The sequence below is a fragment of the Macrotis lagotis genome, chromosome 1 (genome assembly GCF_037893015.1).
Source record: "Macrotis lagotis isolate mMagLag1 chromosome 1, bilby.v1.9.chrom.fasta, whole genome shotgun sequence".
In the NCBI taxonomy this organism is placed as follows: Eukaryota; Metazoa; Chordata; class Mammalia; order Peramelemorphia; family Peramelidae; genus Macrotis; species Macrotis lagotis.
Window position 1 is genome coordinate 171,588,026 of NC_133658.1, and position 22,025 is coordinate 171,610,050.

General features: G+C 35.7%; 1 long non-coding RNA gene across 1 annotated transcript; it reads right to left on the reverse strand.

The window, feature by feature from the left end:
• Positions 1-203: 203 nt before the first annotated feature.
• On the reverse strand, positions 204-10,612 carry LOC141514720 (uncharacterized). The gene is made up of 3 exons (XR_012476095.1): positions 10,542-10,612; positions 5,832-5,930; positions 204-719 (listed from the first exon to the last, which is right to left on the reverse strand). It is a non-coding gene; the product is annotated as an uncharacterized LOC141514720 (long non-coding RNA).
• Between the last annotated feature and the right edge of the window lie 11,413 nt (positions 10,613-22,025).

The following is a 22,025-nucleotide window of genomic DNA, read 5'->3' on the forward strand; positions in this document are numbered from 1 at the left end:
TTAACTACTTGGAATGGTGTTTTAAATGATCTTTTTCTTGCAAGGTTTAGAGTTTTACATTTTCTCCTTCCATTCCCTCCCCCTGACAGAAAGCAATCCATAGGTCATACATGTATAATCATGCTAAATATAGAGCCATGTTAGTTATGTTATGAGAGAAGAATCAGATCCAAGCAAAGTTTTCTATATTTTAATTGGTGAAATCTTTCTGTCCCAATACAGGCTCAATTTTTGCAAAGGTACCATTTACAGATGAAAGTATGCAAATTCTTTTTAATTTCCATTAATTATCAGAGAGGTATCAACTTTGATTTATTTTAAAGTTCTATTTAGTTCTTTCACTTCTTTCTTATTTGTCTTCATCTGGCTGAGATGCTTTCCTCTCTTGTTGTGTTATAATCCTCTGAGAGAAGGTGACAAGGGACCAGGGTAATTTCTATTTCACTCTGTGAGACTTCTATCTCCTTCTGCTTTCACCTTATTTCCAGTTGCAGATTAGAAGAACAACCTTCTTCTGACCTTGTGCCTTCTATCTCCTGCTGCAGGTATCCCCTGAGGGAAGCAGCAAGGATCTGGGCGGTACTGCCATCTGCTCAGGTACAAAGTAACTTCCCCCTCCTGCTGTGTCCACTAGTGTCCTGAGATATGGAGAGCCTGTGTGTAAGGAGTGATTTTTCCTTTTACCTTAATCAAATCTTCCAACTTTTGCTGTCCCTGTCCTGAGAGAAGGAAAAGAGGAAAGTTAGTAGGGAGACTTGCTCTCTTCCTATTCAAGTTTGATTTTCATCTCTTTCTGCACAATCTTCTACCTCAAAATTAGACTTTTAGTTGTTTTTCTTTTTGCAAGGCAAATGGGGTTAAGTGGTTTGCCCAAAGCCACACAGCTAGGTAATTATTAAGTGTCTGAGACCGGATTGGAACTCAGGTACTCCTGACTCCAGGGCCGGTACTCTATCCACTGTGTCACCTAGCCACCCCAAAATTAGACTTTTGAGGGGAAAAGAAGTGAAACAGAGACTCCAATGTGTGTGTCTTTTATTTTAAGCTGCATTTGTCTCCTGACTGAGATCCAATCTCCACTGGGAGACACAAGAGACCTCTATTCAAATGATAAACATACACACACCTGGTCATACCTTACACTTCCCAGTGATACCTAATCCCTTTAGCTCATCATCTAAACATAATTCCTATTCCTCCTCCCACTCAATTTCTTATTCTTACCCCTTTCAACACTCCCACCCTGAAGTCCAAATCAGATACTACCCACCTCTCCCCACCATGCCCTTCTAGAACATTTGTTATGCAGGCAACAAATTTCCCTTCTTCCAAAATCTTTTTCTCTCCTACTCTCCATCTATTAACTATTACTGAAACCTGGCTACCCTTCAATGTCACAACTTCTCTGGTCACCCTTTCTGGTATTGCTTATATCTTCATTAGTTCCCCTTAGCTCAATGATCAAGGTGGAGGATTTGGAATGCTCCTTGCTCCCCATTGCCATTTCCAGGTTCTTCCCTAGTTCTTGGAGTTCTCCAATACTCAATAACCTCCTCCTTTGAGATTCTTGCAATCTATATCTACTACAGAAATCAAAATTATGGTAGCTGTTGTCTATTGACCTCTATATCACTCTCCTTTCTTCCTCATTGAGTTCTTAATCTGGCTCACATTTTTTTCCTCTTCTCCCCAATTCCTATCTTCATACCAGGGGACTTTGATATACATATTGACTGTCTCTCAAACTTCTAACCACTGAGTTCCTCCTTCCCATGACCTACTCCTCCACCTCACCTCAACCATATATAAAGATGGTTATGTTTTTGATCTTGCCACCCACATTTACTCCACCTCCATGCTTAAGAATTCTGAAATTCCTTTCTTTTAAAAAAAATTTTGATATCTTTTGTTTTTTGCCTCAGTCATTTTGAAATATGTCCTTTCCCTATCTTCCAATCAGTGAACCTTCCCAACAAAGAAAAGCAACTAAACAAAACTAGCCAATATAGCTATGTCTTCTTAACAGTTTAGGCAGCATTTGTACTCAATCCAAGAAAATGAAAGGAAAGAAGAGAAAGGCATTTATGGCTTGTTGAATTTCACTTTTAAAGTCTGAATTGTTTAAACTATCTATTTCTTGTTTTGTTTGTGCATTATTTAGCCTCTGCTCTGTTTAGCTGCCAATTTCTTGTCTCTGTGTTTAGCAATTGTACGATACTCTTTCATCAGGGAACAGAGATCCAATGCTTATTTACCTTTGCAATGACAAAAAACATGAGAGTCTATAGGCAAAAACTATTGCCATTGGCGTCTTTTACCTGGACAGCATCAAAAGAGGCAGGATTTTGTGATCACACCAATTTGACTGAAATTAGTTCTATCAGTTACCATGCTCAGATGACCAATATTGATGTCAATTTTAAATCAATTTGAATGTGTAATTCACTTCAATGAGAGGATCTGGGCAACAGATAGTCTGGGGGTCACCAGAAGGTGTTTGCCTTTTGCACTCACAAAGATTTTTCTCACTTTGTACAATTTATACTTAACCTCCTCAGCTGGGATATGATGAACAGGAAAGTGTCCCTATGTGTCACAAACAGATGGAAATGTTTACTTGTCTTCTCATTGCTATTGACTTCTATATCTAATCTCAATGTTAATAACATCTATATATCCAGCAGAATATATAATATTAGTGTGACCCTTGCCATCAATCTTAATGAATAGTTGCATACAGATCTTCTTTACTCTTCTGTCAGAGTACATTTGAGTCTCTTTCTCAGAAAGATAAGTGTGAGACACTCTCTCAGCTTGTGGGGACCTGTAGATGGTCATGGAATAAAAACTCCTGTAAATTTATTCAGCATTCAATGCTTTGGAGCTGCTACATGCTTCAGATGTTTCTTGAAAACATGGGCTATGAATATACTATTCCTAAGAGAGAGTGGTAAATTTACTTTACTGTAGAGTCAGAGATTCGATCTACTTATAAATTGGGTATGTTTACTTATGACTATACACTTACCTATCCTGCCCCCATCTTAGATCCTCTCTACTCCTCCCTTATCCCACTACCACATATACATATTATATATGTATGTATAATTGTATATATATATATATATATATGATCTGTGTATAATTATACTCCATCTTTATCTGATTCATTTGAAAATAAGGTTCATAGGATGCCTATTCTCCCCCCCTCTCTTCTTCATTGTTTTCCCTTTATCTTATGTTCCTCTATTATGCAATGGTTTCCTTCACCTTCTTCTTCATTTCTTCCCGATATAGTTTCCTGTTCTTTTCATTTTTTTTCTTTTAAGGCCATTAAAGCAGAATAATATTATTCATAGATCCAATGTCATTTTAATTTTTAAATGTGTTAGGGTTCTAGAAATTTGTTTTTTAATTGCCCTCTTAACATGTAAATGATTCATCTCATGTATCTTGATATTTTGAAGAAAATCAAAGATGACAGATATACAGCTCAACAAAATTTTGAATGTGGAAGACATGAGTTTATTTTAGGAAAGGTTGTCTTCCCAAACTCATGTTTTTAAGAAAGAAATATTCAACCTGTACATAAAGTGATCCTTGGGAAACTGCAACCATAAATTTATTTCAATTCTTTTGTAGTTAAATAAGAGATTATAGATGACTGAAGCTATTTTCAAAGATTAGTTTTCAAGTTATTTTAGCCCAACTGTTAAAGAATATTACCAAGACAGCAGAATGTATGTAAAGTAGTATTGATTTTAATTACTATAATGCTCCAAGTGATCCAATTATACCTGGTTTATTGTGTGAAAATGTGAACACACAAATTTGCCTATATGTGGATTAAAACTCTTGGTGCAAGCATACAAATGAAGACTTCAAGAATGAAAAGGCAGTTATGCTACTAAAATATTTTAAAATGACAACAGTGATATTTTTGTCAAGGATTTAGTGTAGGGCTTTCTTTAGTTGCAATATTCAGTAATTTTAAAAAATATTCTTTCTCTATTTTATTATTTTGTAATATATTTGAATAAAAATTATTTTTCTTATCCTTTGCTATTATATTATATTAATAAATAGGTTAAAAACTTTAGTTTTAAAATTTTCATTGCATATTTTTGAACTGAAATAAATTGCCATATTTTACATATAATTGTAACTTTGAATATTACAAATTTAAATAATGTAACTACTTCATGGAATTAATAATCTCCACTCATTAAGACCTGACTGTACTCAATTTTGCTTTATAAGTTTTTCTTTAGTTGTAAATCTTTATCTTTTGACTTTTAGAATTTAGTATTCCAAGCTCTCCCTTTCTTTAAAGTGGCACCTAGTAAGTCTTGTGTGATCCAATTTGACTCTTTGGCAATTGAACTCATTTTTAGTTGCTTATGGTATTTTTCTTTTATTTGTAAGTTCCAATTTTTACTAATGTTTCTAGATGTTTTCATTTTGGATTTCTTCCTGAAGGTGATAGATTCTATTTTCACTTTGTACACTGATTCTAAGAGCTCTAACCAAAATTTCTGAAAATAAATTTTGCATGATTGCACATGTATAATTTATATCAAATTTCTTGCCATTTCAGTCAGGTGAGAGAGGAGAAAAGGAGGAAAAGAATTTGGAACACAAAATTTTTTAAAGGTTAAAAATTGTTTTTACAGGTAATTAGGAAAAATATTTTTTTCCTTTAAAAAAAGAAGTATATTTTCCAGACTTTTTTTTAATCATGGTTTTCAGATAAGTAAACACTTCTAGGATTCTTCTTGATTTGTTTTTCTATGTCACTTTTTTTATTATATTCTTGACATTCCTTTATTAAATTTTTTTACTTGTTTTAATATTTCTTGTTCTCTTATTAGGTTGTTGTTGGATTTTTTTTATCAGACCCATCTAATTTTCAGGACATTCAGTTCTTAAGTAAGATTTTTATTGCCTGTTCTAAGAAATCAATTTTCCTTTCAATCCTTTCTTCCCTAGTTTTCTAATTCTTTATTCTTATTTTTCTTTTTCCCCAGATACTACTACTATAGTCCCTGTGACCCAGACATTTTTTTCTTTGAAGTTTTACCTAGATTTTGGATTACTATTTTAATTGAGGGATTATCTTCATGTTGTCTCCTCACTAAGATATTTCCTCATGGTATTTGACATTTTCCTTGATTTGTACATTTAATCCACTGCGGTTTCTAAGTTGAACTTAGGTAAAGTTTCCCAGCTGAAGGCAGGCTCTTCTTGGTCCAGTGCATGGTGGGCTACACCAAATATTTGCCCTAGGGGATTCTAGGGCTGCTCCTATACTAGACTCTGCCTATTCTTGTCTCAGGGTTCTTGAGCCCCCTGAATCATAGCACCAACTGAAATTCTTCCCCATTGCTGCAGAGTTCAGGGGCTATTCCTGGATTGGTTTTCAGTTACTAGCTTTAGGATCTGTTTCTAGTTCCTTGCTGAACTCAGGGCAGTAGTATCTTCTAGAACTGCTTTGAATATCCTGAGGCTGCTCTCTTATGCTGGGTTTCCATAGTCCTGGCTAGGATGGACTTGAGTGTCCATTGGGATCAGATAGGAAATCTTCAATTGACCCTTCCTGAATGCTTGAAGTTGCTCTTTCTGGCATGAACTAAATGGCCTTTAAAAGGTCACTTCTGGCTCTAACTCCATGATCCTGTCAAGAACAGATAATAAATGGGGCAGCTAAGTAGCACAGTGCATAGAACACCAGCTGTGTGATCTTGGGCAGGTCACTTTGCCCTGCAAAAACCAAAAAGAAAAGAAAAGAATAGATAATAAAGACTGTATGGTAAGGTAAAAAGAGCATTGACCTGAGTTAGTTGAACTTGGATTCAGATCCTGTCTCTGATACTTAGTATCTGTGTGATTTTGTTCAAATCATTTAATTTTCTTGATCTCAGTTCTCTTACCTGTAAGATGTAAGAGGTTCATTAATTTCTGAAGTTCCTCTCAACTCTACATTTATAATCCCCAAAATAGAAAGGTTCCCATAGAACCCAAACCACTTTTAACCTGGGCTATTTGATCACCCCCATTAGAAATAGACCTTCCAATTCATGTTACCCAGTTGATATGAAAAACTTTGCATGCCAAAAGGTGACAATTCCAGTTGATAAATCCCAGGGTTTAGTCACTTAGTCTAGAGAGTCTGGTACGATAGTACTCCTCTGAATAGGCATGGAAATCTCTGTCTCTGTCTCTGTCTGTCTGTGTCTGTCTGTGTCTCTGTCTCTGCCTCTTTCTCCCTGCCCCCCGACCAGTTGGCTAAATTAGAGACTTTATGTTTTTTTCTACCTTCTAACTGAACACTGCAGATACTGATGTTACTCTTCTAAGTGAGACATGTCATGTTTCTGCTTTTAACCCTCTCTTTTCCCTAGAAGCAGTCTTATTCCCCTGAGGGACAATGAAAGCACAGGGGAAGAACTGGAAAGGAATGGTCCCCAGGAATGGATAGCAAAGATCTTATTTATGCTCATGAAGAAGACCACAGAGAGGAGATATATGTAAAGTACACAGAGAAAATTAAAGCTATCAGGAGGTAGTAAGGAATAAGTGACAAGTGAGAAAACATGATCCCTTTTCTGATCAGAGTCCCAGGCTCAAGACCAAAAATGACTAGAAAAGTCAATTGTTCTGCTTTTCAGTCTCCCTGGGGCATTGCTCCCTGCAGGATTATGAGGTGCCTGCCTTGCTTAGTCCTAGAGAATAATTGCACTATCTGGACCATGAAGGAGTGGTGTTAGATCACAGAGGGACTTTGCAGAAGTGAAAATTCTTTCCAAAACTCTTGTCTAGTCATTCCAGTTGTGTCCATCTCCTTGTATTCCTATTTGGAATTTTCTTTGTCATTATCTTTTCTGATATATTTTCCAGATGAGAAACTGAGACAAACAGGGTTAGGTGACTTGTCCAGGGTCACACAACTAGTAAGCATCTCAGGCTGAATTTAAATTTAGATTTTCCTGATTCTTGACCCTCTATCCCTGGGCCACCTTTCCAAAATTGACTTTCCAAAACAATACTGAAGTCCCCCAACTTCAAATCTAGACTTCTTATACCTTTGAGCTGGTTATGTCTCATTCAGCATCCATAGGCAAGAGCTGACTCCCAAACAAAGGATTTCAGTTTGCTTCTTGGGCCTTGGACTATGCCCTCCTAGAGCCTATAATCTTCTCAGAAATGAACCTTTGTTCTTCCCAGCCAAAAGCAGACTTATCTTCAAGGGTCAACTTCTTCCAGGATTTAAGATAGGGTAGAACAAACAGTACTTAAGACTAGCCAACTTTCCAGTTTGCTTTTGAGCTGAGCAAAGAAATGACTGAGGCCATAAATCCAGGGCCCTGGTAGGTTCTACTGCAGAATCCAATCTCAGGTCATGGTTTAGTAGCAGGGGAGAAGAAAGAAGGAACCAATATTTACTCATGGAGAAGAATTCAAACTATAAGCTCTAAGATGCAGAGTTTGAGAGAATATTTTTTTTTAATGAGCAGTGCAAAGATATAGAATAAAACAACAGAATTGGGAAGATAGCTCTTCAAGAAGATTAAGAGATATTTAGGGAATGTTTCAATTAAAAATGGTCATGATAAAAGACAGAACTGGTAGGGACTTATAGTAGTAGAAGAGATTAAGAAAAGGTAGAAAGAATATACAGCAGAATTATACAAGAAAGATCTTAATATCACTGGCTACTGACCTAGAGTTATATATTCTGGAGAATGAAGACAAGTGGGCCTGAGGAAGCATTGCTAACCAAGATGGCAGAATTCCAACTGAACTATTTAAAATCCTCAAAGATTATGTTGTTATAGGGCTACACTCAATATGTCAGAAAATTTGGAAAACTCAACAGTGGCTACTAGATTAGAAAAGGTCAGTTTATGCTTCAATCCCAGAGAAGGACAATGCTAATGAATGTTCAAACTATTGAACAATTGTGCTCATTTCACATGCTCAGCAAGGTAATGCTTTAAGAGTCTACAAGCTAGGCTTCAACAATATATGATTTGAGAATTAACAGAAGAGCAGGCTGGTTTTCAAAGAGGCAGAGGAACTAGAGACCAAATTGCCAACATTTGCTGAATTATTGAGAAAGTAAGGAAGTTCCAAAAATAATCTAATTCTGCTACATTGAATACATTAAAACTTTTGACTGTATGAATAACAACAAATTGTGAGAAGTTCTCAAAGAGATGGAAGTACTAGAACATTTTACTTGTTTCCTGAGAAATCTGTTACATGGATGAAGAAGCAATGGAACCAAACATGGATCAATTGATTGGTTCAGGATTATCCATATTTGTCATTCACATTCCAGAATACAGTCCAAGAGAGCAGTGACCACAATTCTCCCTGGATCATGCCAACTTGAAAGAACTGAGGGTTTACAAAAATAGCTCTGAAAAAGCACCTGGCAGGAATGAAAGTTTCTCTTGGAGAAGGATGTGGGGAAGATGAGGCCAGAGATGTCTATTCTGCTTCCCTTGTAGCTACCCACAACTACAGACCTTCACCACAAAACATCTACTTGAGGTGCTCTACATATGATATTCTTCCCATAGGAATATAATTTTTGTTTGCTTATATTTTGTAAGATGTTTGAGCAGGTAGGAGTTAGGCTAGATTTTTTTTTCCCTAAAAGCTGGGACAATTTTCTTTCATCCTGACACATATGTTTTCTGAATTAGCCCATGGGATTTCAAAGGGATCTACTTGCCTGTACATAACTACTCTGGCTTTCATTGAATAGTCATTAATGATCCAGTCCAAGTCTCTATGGTTCATTGTTTAGGTTTTGATAACTTAGAATGGGTGTAAATAACATTTTCCTGTTCTGACAAGAAACTTAGAGGATGTTGCTCTTCCAGACTGATATTTTGTGATGGTAATTTGGTAAATGGTTTTTATTAAGATATCTTAACAAAATGGCACACCTCTCTCATGGTGGGAGAGAGGAACAGGGAAATCCCAACATACAAACTCTTTTATGCACTTTGAAAGACTTTGTTCCTGCCCCATTCATGTCAATCATAGGCTGGGGTCACAAATCTAATTGATACATTGGTTCCTATATGTTTCCCCACCCTTCTTATTATACTAATGAGCAAGAACAGATAGATTTCTTTGAGCATGTGCAAAGGAGAAAGTCAAGACACTAGGTTACTCTTTCTTGACCAGTTAAGGACTAGTTTCTTCTAACCTAGTTTGTCATTTTTGGAATGAGATTAGGAGAGCTCTCCCAGTTTTGTGATTGACTGGGGCCATTCCCCCTTTGTAATGTATTTCAAAGGGGTCCCCCCTCCACACCCTGTGAAGACCAACAACACCCTTCATTCCTCACACACCCCTTTTTCTTATAAATAATTAATTGGTCTTCACACTTCACTAGCAACGTCTTCCTCAAATTAATTCATAATCTTCATCTTCGATAGCACTACTGAATTTTTCTATCAATATTTTTGCCTCTTCATTATTAGAGTCATACACCAGTCCTAATTTGCTGATAGAATTTTGTATTATTTGAGTTATTAACTGGATCATACATGGGAGACACACACAGCTAATAGAATTATCCCACTTAGGGCCAATAGTAAGATACCTAGTAACTGTTTCCACCATGAACCATTAAACCCATTCAGCCAAAGAGGCTAAAGGGCCTTGTCCAGGTTTGGACTAGTACATGTGCCAACTTGCTGATATCCCTGGTTATCTCCTTTACCATCTTCCCATTGTTATCTATCTTTAGACAACAATTTGATAAATTCAGTGTACTACAGACTCCTCCTTCAGCCAAAAGGTAGTCTAATACCAATCTATGTTGAATAATCACCTCTTTTGTTAGAAAGCTTGATCAGTCAGTAAGTCCAAGGCCTTAGCTGTATGATTGGTAATTTTTCCACTATAGCTTGGAGTCGTCTTAGTCAATTCAAGATATAAAATGGGGTTTCATAGCCTCAACTCCCATCCTGTGTCCAGGTAGTAGGCCCTTAAGTCTAGTTAACAATTCTCTGACCAACTCTTTGGACAATAATGTCCCTTTAGTGCTAGTTCCAGGAATATAGTTTCCAACAAATGGATAATACCATTCCTCTTTGCTTCCAAGGGGCCCTCTTAAATAGGCCATATAATCATCTGATAATAGGTACATTTCCGAAGTTGTTGTACCTCTTTCCACTACAAGTTTTTATACCAATGTCTTTAGAAAGGTCTTCCTGGCTCCAAAACTGATCATACTAAATTCCTGTGCCATTGGATCAACCCCAAGAATAGCTAATATACCTAGTGATGTTCCTTAAATTATCTTTCTTGCAAATTGCCATTTTAGCACTTTCCTTGCAAGTCCATACTAACTTATAATCAGAGTTTCCCTTAACAAGTCTTCCAGTTGCCATGATTTTGAGGCCACCTATCTCTAAGTTGTACAGTCCAGAATATATAAACCCCGCTTCTGGACATGTCCAGACATTTGCTGCTCCCCAGGCAAATATCCTGGCCAGTCAGTTATAAACAACAGTCACCTTGAACTGACTCAGTCACATTCCACTGGAGTCTCTCTCCTCTGGATCAGAATCCTGTGCTACAGTACACCTCTGACCAGGGACTGAGAATCCAGGCCAGACCCAGGGGTACCATCACCCAAGGCCAATTCTCAAATTGCTGTGAACTATGGCAAATCCGACAGTTATCCGCACCAAAAGACTGGGTATTGACTTCTTTCAGCTAGATTCTCCTCCCACCTTTACTAATACCCTGTTGTCTAAATCAGAGATAGGACTCACTCCCTAGATAGGATATACAGACTCATGTAGATATAATAATGCCACCTAATAATCTTCCTCTTTCTCTCTCAGTAGAGAACAATTTTTCACCCTGCCTCCCCTCATCCTTTCCATAAGGAGAAGGGCATAAGTAGGGGTGTCACACTTACAGAGTCAAGGGGAAGTTACAGATAAACAATGTACACATAGGTGAGAGATGGTGGAGATAACTGCTCCAGTGTCTCTCCTCTCTTCTCCTCTTCTCTTCTCCTTTGGAAGCATCCAATGTCCTTCAACATCTTCTGAATCTGTTCTAAAAAGTCCTCTCCAGCTCAGGTGACTAGTTGAGACCTTGTTTTCTGGTAGAGAAACTGCTTAACATCTTATTCAGATCAAAACACATGTTTCCATTGTGATGGTAAATTAAGCCATCTTTTGTCTCAATTCTTTCCTAGCCCTTGGTCATTGAATGATCTGTGCTTCAGACAAACTGATCCCTGAAAAACTCCCTTAATTTAGAAAGGCCAAAGTTATCCTCTGCATCACAGGGTTTTCTCCAATCTTGAGTTTTGTCTTATCATTGGACTTTTATGGTTCTGGAGGAGAGAGTGAAACTAAAGAGTTTCATTGCTCTACCTTACTTAAATCCAATTCACATATATGTCAGGACATCACCCAGGTGATATCTTTGATCCTCTTTGAAAAGAAGAATGAATAACAGATTGCTATAGTAATTTACTACAGTGATTTGTCTACCTAACCTTTTCCACTGATCTACCATTCTTATCTTAGCCAGTACCATATCGTTTTGATGATTACCTCTTTATAGTACAATTTGAGATCTGGCACAACCAACCCACCTTTCTTTACATTTTTTCATTGATTCCATTGATATTCCTGACCTTTTGTTCTTCCAGATTAATTTAATTATCATTTTTCTACTTCTTTCAAATAATTTTTGATAGTTTTATTGATATGGCACTGAATATGGAGATTTCTTTAAGTGGAATTATCATTTTTATCATATGCTCTGTCTACCCATGAGCAATTAATAATTTTCCAGTTGTTCATATCTGACTCTATTGGTATGAAAATGCCTGTTGGTGTTTTCTATTTAGGTTCCATAGTTCTAGAGTCTGTTTTAGCAGGTAGACTTTCCTGTATTTTATATTGTCTATGGTTATTTTTTTTTAGGTTTTTTGCAAGGCAATGGGGTTACGTGGCTTGCCTAAGGTCACACAGCTAGGTAATTATTAAGTGGCTGACGCTGGATTTGAACTCAGGTACTCCTGATTCCAGGGCCAGTGCTCTATCTACTGCTCCACCTAGCTGCCCCATCTATGATTATTTTTTAAAGGAATTTTTCTATCTCTCACTGGATTTTGATAGTAGTATATATAAATGCTGATGATTTATGTGGGTTAATTTTATATTCTGAAGCTTTGCTAAGGTGATTGGTTCAACTTAGAGCTCACCAAATATATTATCTTCAAAGAGTATTAGTTTTGCTTTCTCATTGTCTATTATAATTCCTCCAATTTAATTTCTTCTCTTACTACTATAGCTATTATTTCTAATACAATATTAAATAGTACAATAATGAAAGAAATGGGCATTCTTGCTTTTCCCCCTGATCTTACTTACTACCTTATACCCCATTAAAATGCTTTCTACCTTATTTCCCATTATAATGTTTTCTAGTGTTTTAGTAGTAATGAGAGTTGTATTTTGACAAAACTTTTTCTGAATCTATTGAGAAATTCATATGATTTTTGTTGGTTTTGTTTTTGATATGGCTAGCTATACTGATAGTTTTCCTAACCTGGTCTGCATTCTTACTATATCTCTCACCTGATCATGATGTATTCTTTATGTGATGTATTGCTTCTTTATGTGATGTGTTGCTGAAATCTCCTTGCTAATATTTTATTTAAAATTTGTGCATCAATATTCATTAGGGAAATTGGTCCATAACTTTTTTTTCATTTTTGCTTCTTCTAATTTAGGTAATAGTACCATATTTGTATTGTAAAAGGAATTTGATGGAACTTCTTTGCCTATTTTTCCATATAGTTTATATAGTATTGAAATTAATAGTTCTTTAAATGTTTGGTAGAATTCAATTGTGAATCCATCTGGTCCTAGGAATTTTTCCTTAGAGAATTCATTGAAGTTAGATTTGCAAGTTCTGAGAGGGGAAAGTTGAGGTTCCATATTTGGATACCATAGTATTTGGTGCATATATGTTTAGTAATTCTATTCTATGTCTGTGACACCTTTTAGCAAGATGAGGTCATGATTGCTACACCTGCTTTTTTTTCCCCCTTCAGTTGAAGAATAATAGATTCTTCTCAAGCCACTTAGCTTTACTCTCTGTCTCTGCTTTGTCTATTTCTTATAAATAACATATTTTAAGAGTCTTGTTTTTAATTTACTCTGCAATTTGCTTCCATTTTATGGGTGAGTTCATCATTCACATTCACAGTTATTATTATTAACTGTGTATTTTCTTTCATTCTGTTTTAACCCATTCCTCTTCAAAAGAATTTTGCTCCTGAATCACTTTTCTATCAGAGTTCACCATTTTTATTATTCCCCTCTCTTTCTACTTCCCTGTGGAATAAAGATGGGTTTTTGTACCCACCTGAGCATGCTTATTATTTCTTCTTTGAAACAATTCTGCTGAGAGTAAGATTGCTTGCCACACCTTTCCCCCTCTACACTCTAAAAGCTCTTTTGTGCCTCTTTTAAGTGAGATAATTTACCCCATTATACCTCTTGCTTCCCTCCTTCCCCAGTGTATACCTCTTTCTCATCCATTAATTTTATATTTTTATATCATCCCATCATAGTCAACTCATTCTTGTTGCCCTTTGACTATGTAGAAGCCTTCTAATTGTCCTAATAATGATAAAGTTGTTAGGAATTACAAGTATCACCTTTTCATATAGGAATGGAAACCATTTACACTCAATGAATCGCTTAAAATGTCTCTATTTCTTTTTTAAATATTTTTCTTTAATTTCATATTTGAAAGCCAAATTTTCTATTCAGTACTAGTCTTTTTATCAGGAATGCTTAAAGTCCACTATTTCAGTCAAAACATACAAACAGGCAGTTTTCAGATGAAGAAATTAAATACTCAGTTTTGCTTAGAGAAATACAAATAAAAACAACTCTGAAATATCACCTCACACCTATCACATTCAGGAATATGTTGAAAAGGGGAAATGATAAATGTTAGAGAGGATGTGGAAAAACTGGGACCCTTAATACACTGTGAGGGAGTTCTGAACTGATCCAACCATTCTGGAGAGTAATTTAGAACCATGCCCAAAGGGTAAAACTATGCATATCCTTTGATCCAGCAATACCATAATGTTTGTAGTGTATGATTGTTTATGTATATCCTACATCAGATTACTTGCTATGTTAAGATGGGAGAGAAAAAAACTTTACAATGTCCCAAAGAGATCACAAAATCATAAAAAAGGAAAAAATATCCACATGTACAAGAATAATCATAGCAGTTCTTGTGCTGGCAAAGAATTGGAAATTGAGGGGATGCCTATCAATTGGGGAAACAACAGGTTGTGGTATGTGAATAAAATGGCATATTATTGTTCTATAAGAAATTATGAGATTGCAGAAAAGTCTGGAAAGACTTACATGAACTGATGCTGAGTGAAGTGAGCAGAACCAGAAGAACATTGTACACCTTAACAGCAACAGTGTGTAGTGATCAATCAACCTTGATAGATTTGCTCTTCTCAGCAATACAGCATTTAAAGACAATTTTAAGACATGTGATGAAAATGCCATCCAGGGGTGGCTAGGTGGCACAGTGGATAAAGCAACAGCACTGGAGTCAGGAGTACCTGGGTTTAAATCCGGTCTCAGACACTTGATAATTACTTAGCTGTGTGGCCTTGGGCAAGCCACTTAACCCCATTTGCCTTGCAAAAACCTAAAAAAAATGCCATCCACATCCAGAGAAAGAACTATGAAATTTGATCGCAGATCAAAGCATACTAATATTTAACTTTTTAAATGTTTTTTGCTTTTTTCTATTTCATGGTTTTTCACTTTTTGTTCTGCTTCTTCTTTATCAGCATGACTAATATGGAAATATGTATAATTCAATTGTATATGTGTATCCTACATCAGATTACTTGTTTTCCTAGGATGAGAGTGAAAAAACTTTACAAAAATGAATGTTGAAAATCTTTGACAAAAAGGGAAAATGATCAATACTGGAGAGATTGTGGGAAGATTGGGACATTAATGCGCTATTGGTGAAGTTGTGAAACAATCCAATCATTTTGGAGAGCAATATGGAACTATGTTCAAATAGCAATAAAACTGACCATACCCCTTGACCCAGCAATATTAATCCAAAAGAAATCACAAAAAATGAGGAAAATCCCACATGTTCAAAAATATTTATTATTGCTCTCATTGTAGTGGCAATGAATTGGAAATCAAGGCAATACCCAAGAATTGGGGAATGGCTGAACAAGTTATGGTATATGAATGTTATGGAGTACTATTGTCCTATTAAGAAACCATTCAGCTATCTGTGGGGGTGGGGGTGGGGGGAAGGAAGCAAGATTGGGGGAAAACTGTAAAACTCAAATAATATCTTTAATAAAAATTTAAAAAAAAAAGAAACCATTCAGGTCAGATTTTAGAGAAGCATGGAAAGAATTACTCAAACTGATGCTAAGCAAAGGGAGCAAAACCAAGAGAACATTGTATACGTTAACAACATTATGAGTTGATCAACTACGATGAATGCAGCTCCTATCAGCTGTTCAGAGACCTAGGACAACTCTGGGAGACCTGTATTGGACAACATCATCCACATTCGGGGGCAAGGTGGGGGGGACAACTCAGAATTTGAATGGTTGCCATGTTCACCTTTTAAAAACTTCTCTTAGGTTTTTCCTTCCTATTCCATGGTTCTCTTTCTTTTCTCTTAGTCCAAATTCCTCAAGCACGAAATGACTAATATGTAAACCTGTTAAACACAAATGCATATGTACAACTTTCACCAACTGTTTGCCATTGATGGAAGGGGAATGGGAATAGAGGATGGTAGAAAAATGTATAAGATAATGTTGAAAAACTTTCATAACATGTAATTGGAAAAATAAGATATATAAAAAAGAAAATTATCTTTACCACATAATTGTAAAAATAAATAAAAATAAAGAGTATGATCAAGGAAAAAATGAACATCCTCTTTTTCACTATCTATTTTCCCCTGAAGAATTATAATGAGTTTTGCTAAGTAGGCAATTCTTGATTGAAATCTTATCTGTTTTGCCTTCTGGAATATCATATTTCAAGTCCTATTATCCTTTGCTGTAGAAGCTGCTAAATCTTATGCCATCCTAACTGTGGTTCCATGATAATAGAACTGTTTGTTTGTTTCTGGCTACTTGTAAAATTTCTACTTGGTTTGGCGAACTCTGGAATTTGGGAATTCTTGGGCAATTTCCATTAATAATTTCGTGCAGTATTATGTATAGGTTCTTTTTTTTTAAATCATGTCTTTCAAGTAACAATCCAGTAATTCTAAAATTATCTTTTCTTGATTTGTTTTCCTGCTCAGTTGTTTTTCTAATAAGTTTTATATTTTCTTCTTTCTTTTGAATTTGTTTTATTTTTTCTTGATATCTCATGGAGTCATCAGCTTCCCCTAGTTCAATTCCACTAGTTGAATTTTTTTTTTTTTAGTTTTTGCAAGACAATGGGGTTAAGTGGCTTGCCCAAGGCCACACAGCTAGGTAATTATTAAGTGTCTGAGGCCAGATTTGAACTCAGGTACTCCTGACTCCAGGGCCGGTGTTTTATCCATTATGCCACCTAGCTGCCTCCACTAGTTGAATTTTAAGAAATTATTTTCTTCTGTGAATTTTTATACTTTGTTTCTCATTTGGTCTATTCTACTTTTTAAGGAATTCTTTTCTGCATTAGATTTTTGTACCTCTTTTACTATTTGGCCTATTTTGTTTTTCAAGATTTTTTTTCAGTATTTTTTAGTCCAGGGAAACTGGTCCAGGGACCACAGGCCAAGGTCCCTGCTTTTGCTGGTATTTCTCTTCACCCTAGGATTTCAATCTTGAATCATGTATGAACAATGTGACAGAGTCCTACTCCCCAGCAAAGAGTAGCCTCCTCTTGTATAATCCCCTTATCAAGTCACTACTGCCTATTCCAGTTGCCCCTAACACCTGCTGCTCACTTGCTGGGAGTAACCTGGGCTGAACTGGAATGAACTGGCATGGTCTATGCTCCACTCTCACCCCCAAAGAGATCTTTCTCCAGTCTTCTAAATTGTCTTGGGTTGGAAAACTGTTTCATTCCTTCCTTTTATTGGTTCTGTTATTTCAGAATGCATTTTGAGGTGTTATTTTAAAGTTTTTTTTTGATGGAAATTTGGGAGAGCTCAGCCAAGTCTTTATGCCACCATTTTGGCTCCACTCTGATAGCTCAGTTTTATAAAGCATTCTAAAGAGTTTTTTAAATTTCTGTTTGTTATTATTTTAACAAAAATAAATATTTTCATATACAAAGCTAAGAGAAAGAAGATTACATGAAACCATGAATCTATATTATGCTTATTTTTAGGTATTTTTAAATTTAACATGGTAAAATTGATGTTGTCTGACTTTTTCATGTCACTTTCTGAACTTTTTTCTCTTCCCTTTTGTGTATTGATATTCTTTTTTTTCTCACTTCCAAATTCAGAGAGAACTTTATATGCTTCATTTCATTTGATTCTCATGACAATTAAGGTAGATATTATTCTCTTCATTTTACAGATGAGGAAATTGAGTCTCAGAAAACAAAAGTGATTTACTAAAGGTCAGGTTTTTAACCCAGATCTGTATTCTTGACTTCAAGAATAGTGCTCTATTACCATGATGCATTGCTTCTTATTGCTGTCAAAATGAAAGATTCTGTCATAACACATGTGCCTTTCTATGACATTCTCTTCTGAGTCCCTTTTGTCCCAATTGGATAACATGCCACAGAATACATTTAGAGTGCAAAAAAGATCAGTAAGTTCTAATATTGATCTCATGGACTCCTGATCACAGTATACTAAGTTATGCTCATAAGTAAACAATAAAGCCTACAATTAAAAGAAACATCAATTAAAATACCTTGTCATCTTAAGATATTTTCTTTGGTGTAATTGCTTTGCATAGTGGTTACACCTACGAATTCATAGCAAGTATACACCAAAAAATAGGTTTTTTTAAATACTTCTAAAAAAGTTTGTGTGCCACAATCTACTCTCTTAAAAAGGTTTCTAGATTCAAAATATTTCAGGCTACCAGGACTGAATAACTCTTATCTTGTTTTCAAACATTGACAGTTTTATTCATCATCCATTCTGGTTATTTCTGGCTACATATCCATTTACCCTCACCTTTGGCCTCCACTCTCAATAAGGAAAAAGGACCAAGTCTTGTTAGATTTATCACTTTCTAGTTTAAGTATTTCAAGAGACATATTCCTTGCTCCTGGAAAAGATACAACCCACTATTTGAGTTAAATGATTATGGGGCTAAGAGAAGGGTTGATGTATAAACTGTATACTGGTTACATTTCAAAAATTGTCCCTATTTTCCTCATAGTTCCCTAATCCCTTATTCTTAAGGTAGCCTGAGAAAGACACACTGAGAAAGACACAAAATGGTGACTGGAGGGCTCCCAGATGCCATCTCTGAGACCCTCTTTTAATTCCAGAGCTGGAAGGAAGTTGCTAGGCCAGTCCCCTTGGATGTGGGATCTGAGACCCAGAGATATGAAGAGATTTACCCAATATTACACAGTCATTTAGTAGCAAAGACAGGACTGTCAGCCTGTTCAAAACTGAATTCATTATCTTTCCCTCAAAACCTATCCTCTTTTCAAACTTTTCTATCAGGGGCAATACCATCTATTCAATTACCCAAGCTCAAAACCTAAGTAACATCCTTGACTCCTTATTCTCTCTCACCCTGACCCCACTCCAAAAGCCAATCTTTTGCCAAGCCATTGATTTTGCCTTTATAACATTCTCAAATATGTCTCCCTTCTCCCTCTGGCATGGTCACCATCTGGTACAGATTCTTATCACCTCATATCTAAACTACTTCAATAGCCTGCTGATTGATCTGTCCCAAATCTCTCCCCACTCCAGGTCATCCAACATTGAGCTATCAGAGTGATCTTCCTCAAGTGTAGGTCTGGTCTGACCATGTTCTTCCCTCCCCCACCCCTCCTGCCCCCACTGAATAAACTCATCACTCCCTGTTACCTCCAGAATCAAATTATCACCTCCAGGGGCAAACACTACCTTATTCTACTGGAGGTTTTCCTTGGTCTCTTCATTTGCTAGTACCTCCCCCTTTAAGATTACCTTATGTTGGCAAACAATTTATGAATAAATAAGAGATAGAAAACAATGTAGAGTATAAAAATGGATAATTTCAATTATATTAAAATTCCTTTTTTTGCAAGGCAACGGGGTTAAGTGACTTGTCACAGGTCACATAGCAAAGTAAATATTAAATATCTGAGGTCAGATTTGGACTCAGGTCCTCCTGACTCCAGGGTTGATACTCTTAGCCACTGTGCCACCTAGCTGCCCCCAAATTAAAATGGTTTTTAATAAAACTAATGTAGCCAAAATAAGAAAAAAGCCAAAAATTGGGAAAATTTTTATAGACAGATACTCAGATAAAGGTCTCATATCTCAAATATATAACAATATTAAATCATTTCCTAATTGATAAATGATCAAAGAAAATGAACAGATAGTTTTACAATGAAGAAATCAAAATACTTTATAGACATATGAAAAAATGCTCTACATCATTATTTACTAAAGAAATGTAAAATAAAATAATTTTGAGATATCATTTATACCTATCAGATTGGCTAAAATGATTGAGGGGGGGATACAACAAATATTGGAGGAAATGTGGAAAAATTGGGGCATTAACTCACTTCTGGTAGAACTGTGAACTGCTTTTGGGAATTATATCCAGTTATTAAAATGTCTAAAATGTCTTTGGCCCAGCAATATCACTACTAAATCTGTTTCTCAAGATAATTAGAGAATATATATTCTATAATTCTATATATATTCTAAAATATTTATAGCAGTTTTTTATGGTGACAAAGAACTAGAAATTGTATGAATGCTAGTCAATTGGAGAATGGCTAAAAAAGTTGTGGGATATGATCATGATGGAACATTACTGTGTGATAAATGATAAGCTTCTTTTCATAGTGGCAAAGAATTGGAAATTGAAGGGAAATTGTATGAATGCTAGTCAATTTGGGAATGGTTGAACAAATTATGATATATTAATGTGAAAGAACACTATTATTCTATAAGAAACCATGAGGGACAGGAGTTCAGAAAAACCTGGAAAGACTTGCATGAACTCATGCAGAGTGAAGTGAGCAGAACCAGAACAACATTATTCACACTAATAGCCACATTGTGTGATGGACCTGTACATTTCATCAGTATAATAATCAAAGATAGGTCCATCATATCAAGAGAAGGAATTGTGGAGTTTAAATGCAGACTAAAGCCTACTATCTTCAATTTTTAAAACTTGTCTTATGTTGTTTTTTCTCTAATTTTTTTTCTCCATTTGAATTTGATTCTTCTTTCACAATATGATTTCACAACATTGATCTATGTTTAGTATGGTTATATATGTATAGCTTAGATTGATTTCTTTTGGGAGGAGGGAAGGGCGGGGGGAAAAGATTATTGAAAACAATTGCATGTAGCTTAAAAAATAAATAAGATTAAAAAAATGATGAGCTTGATGATCTTAGAAAAATATTAGCTAAACTTGCATGATATAAGGAAGAAATGAAATGAACAGAATCAAGAAAACATTGTAACAACAATATGGTTTTAAGGGCAATTTTGAGTGGCTAAGTAATTTTAACTTATAAATATCAAAATTAACTGCAAAAGATATAAGAAGGAAGGCACTATCTGCATTCAGAGAAAGAACTGATAAATTGAAGTCTTTCTAGAACAGTTTTTATATATTTATGTACATAATTGGGTCTAATGGTAGCCATCTAGGGTGGGGATGGGGAAAGGAAAAAAGGAGAAAAAAGTTACATGATAATTTTTATATTTTAAAGGAATAATTATACATAATAGATTTGCACTTTCATATGCAATCTTTTTTATTCTGTATTATGGAAATACTTCTTTTATTTTTTAAGTTTAGAATAAAATAAAAATTTTAAAAAGATTACCTTATATTTATTCTGTATGTATCTTTCATGTACCTCCAATTCATAGGTGGTGTGCCCCCCATTTGAGCAATCTTTGAAAGCAGTGACCTCAGTTTGGCATTCAAAGTCCTTTTGCTCTCCTCCATCTTTCCTGTTGTCTTACCCCTTAAACCCTTTCTCACATTCTCTTGCCTATCCCTTCATCCACTAACACTGGTGTCCTTCTTGTTCCTCTATCAAACACTTTCGCTGGCTATCTCACTTTTCTTGGAATGTTCTCCCTCTTCCCTCCAAATCCCTCTTAGTTCTAGTGCATTTGGCTTGTGGGTAAAATAGTTGTTTGCACATTGTCTCCCCCATTAGATTATGAACTCCTTATGGGCAGGAACTGTCTTTTACAGTGTCTGGTTCCATATATTTTCTTCTGTACCATACCAAAGACCACCCTAAAGGAGGAGAATTTAAGTCTCTGATTTCTGGGAAGACATTTAGAAGCAGATTTCAAAGTTACACTTTAAGTAGCATTGTTTTACATGTAAGGCCTGCAGCAGTGAACACAGAATAGGTTTTTTGGTTTACCTGCCAAAGTCTGCTCATTAAAAAAAAAAAAATTCCAGGGACAAAACAACCTTAGGCTACCAGAAACTATAATTCTTACCATCCCTTCCAAAACATTACACGTTTTATCCTTCTCTTTATTGAGGATCAGGTTTCTTAGTTCTCCACTAAGCTTGTTCTCCATTGTCTTCTAATTGTATTCTCCCACCCCCTCCTAGCCAGGTTTTTGAATTTATGAGCTTTAAGGACACCAAGTATAGTATTTCCAATCGTCGTTGCTTTAGGCCATAATATTACCTCTAACGAACAAAGACTATTGACTTCTTTCCTCATTTTTCTTACACATTATGCACTTTCCTTTTAGTCATACTGGCTTCTTTGCTATTCCTCAGTCATGGTGCTCTATCTTGT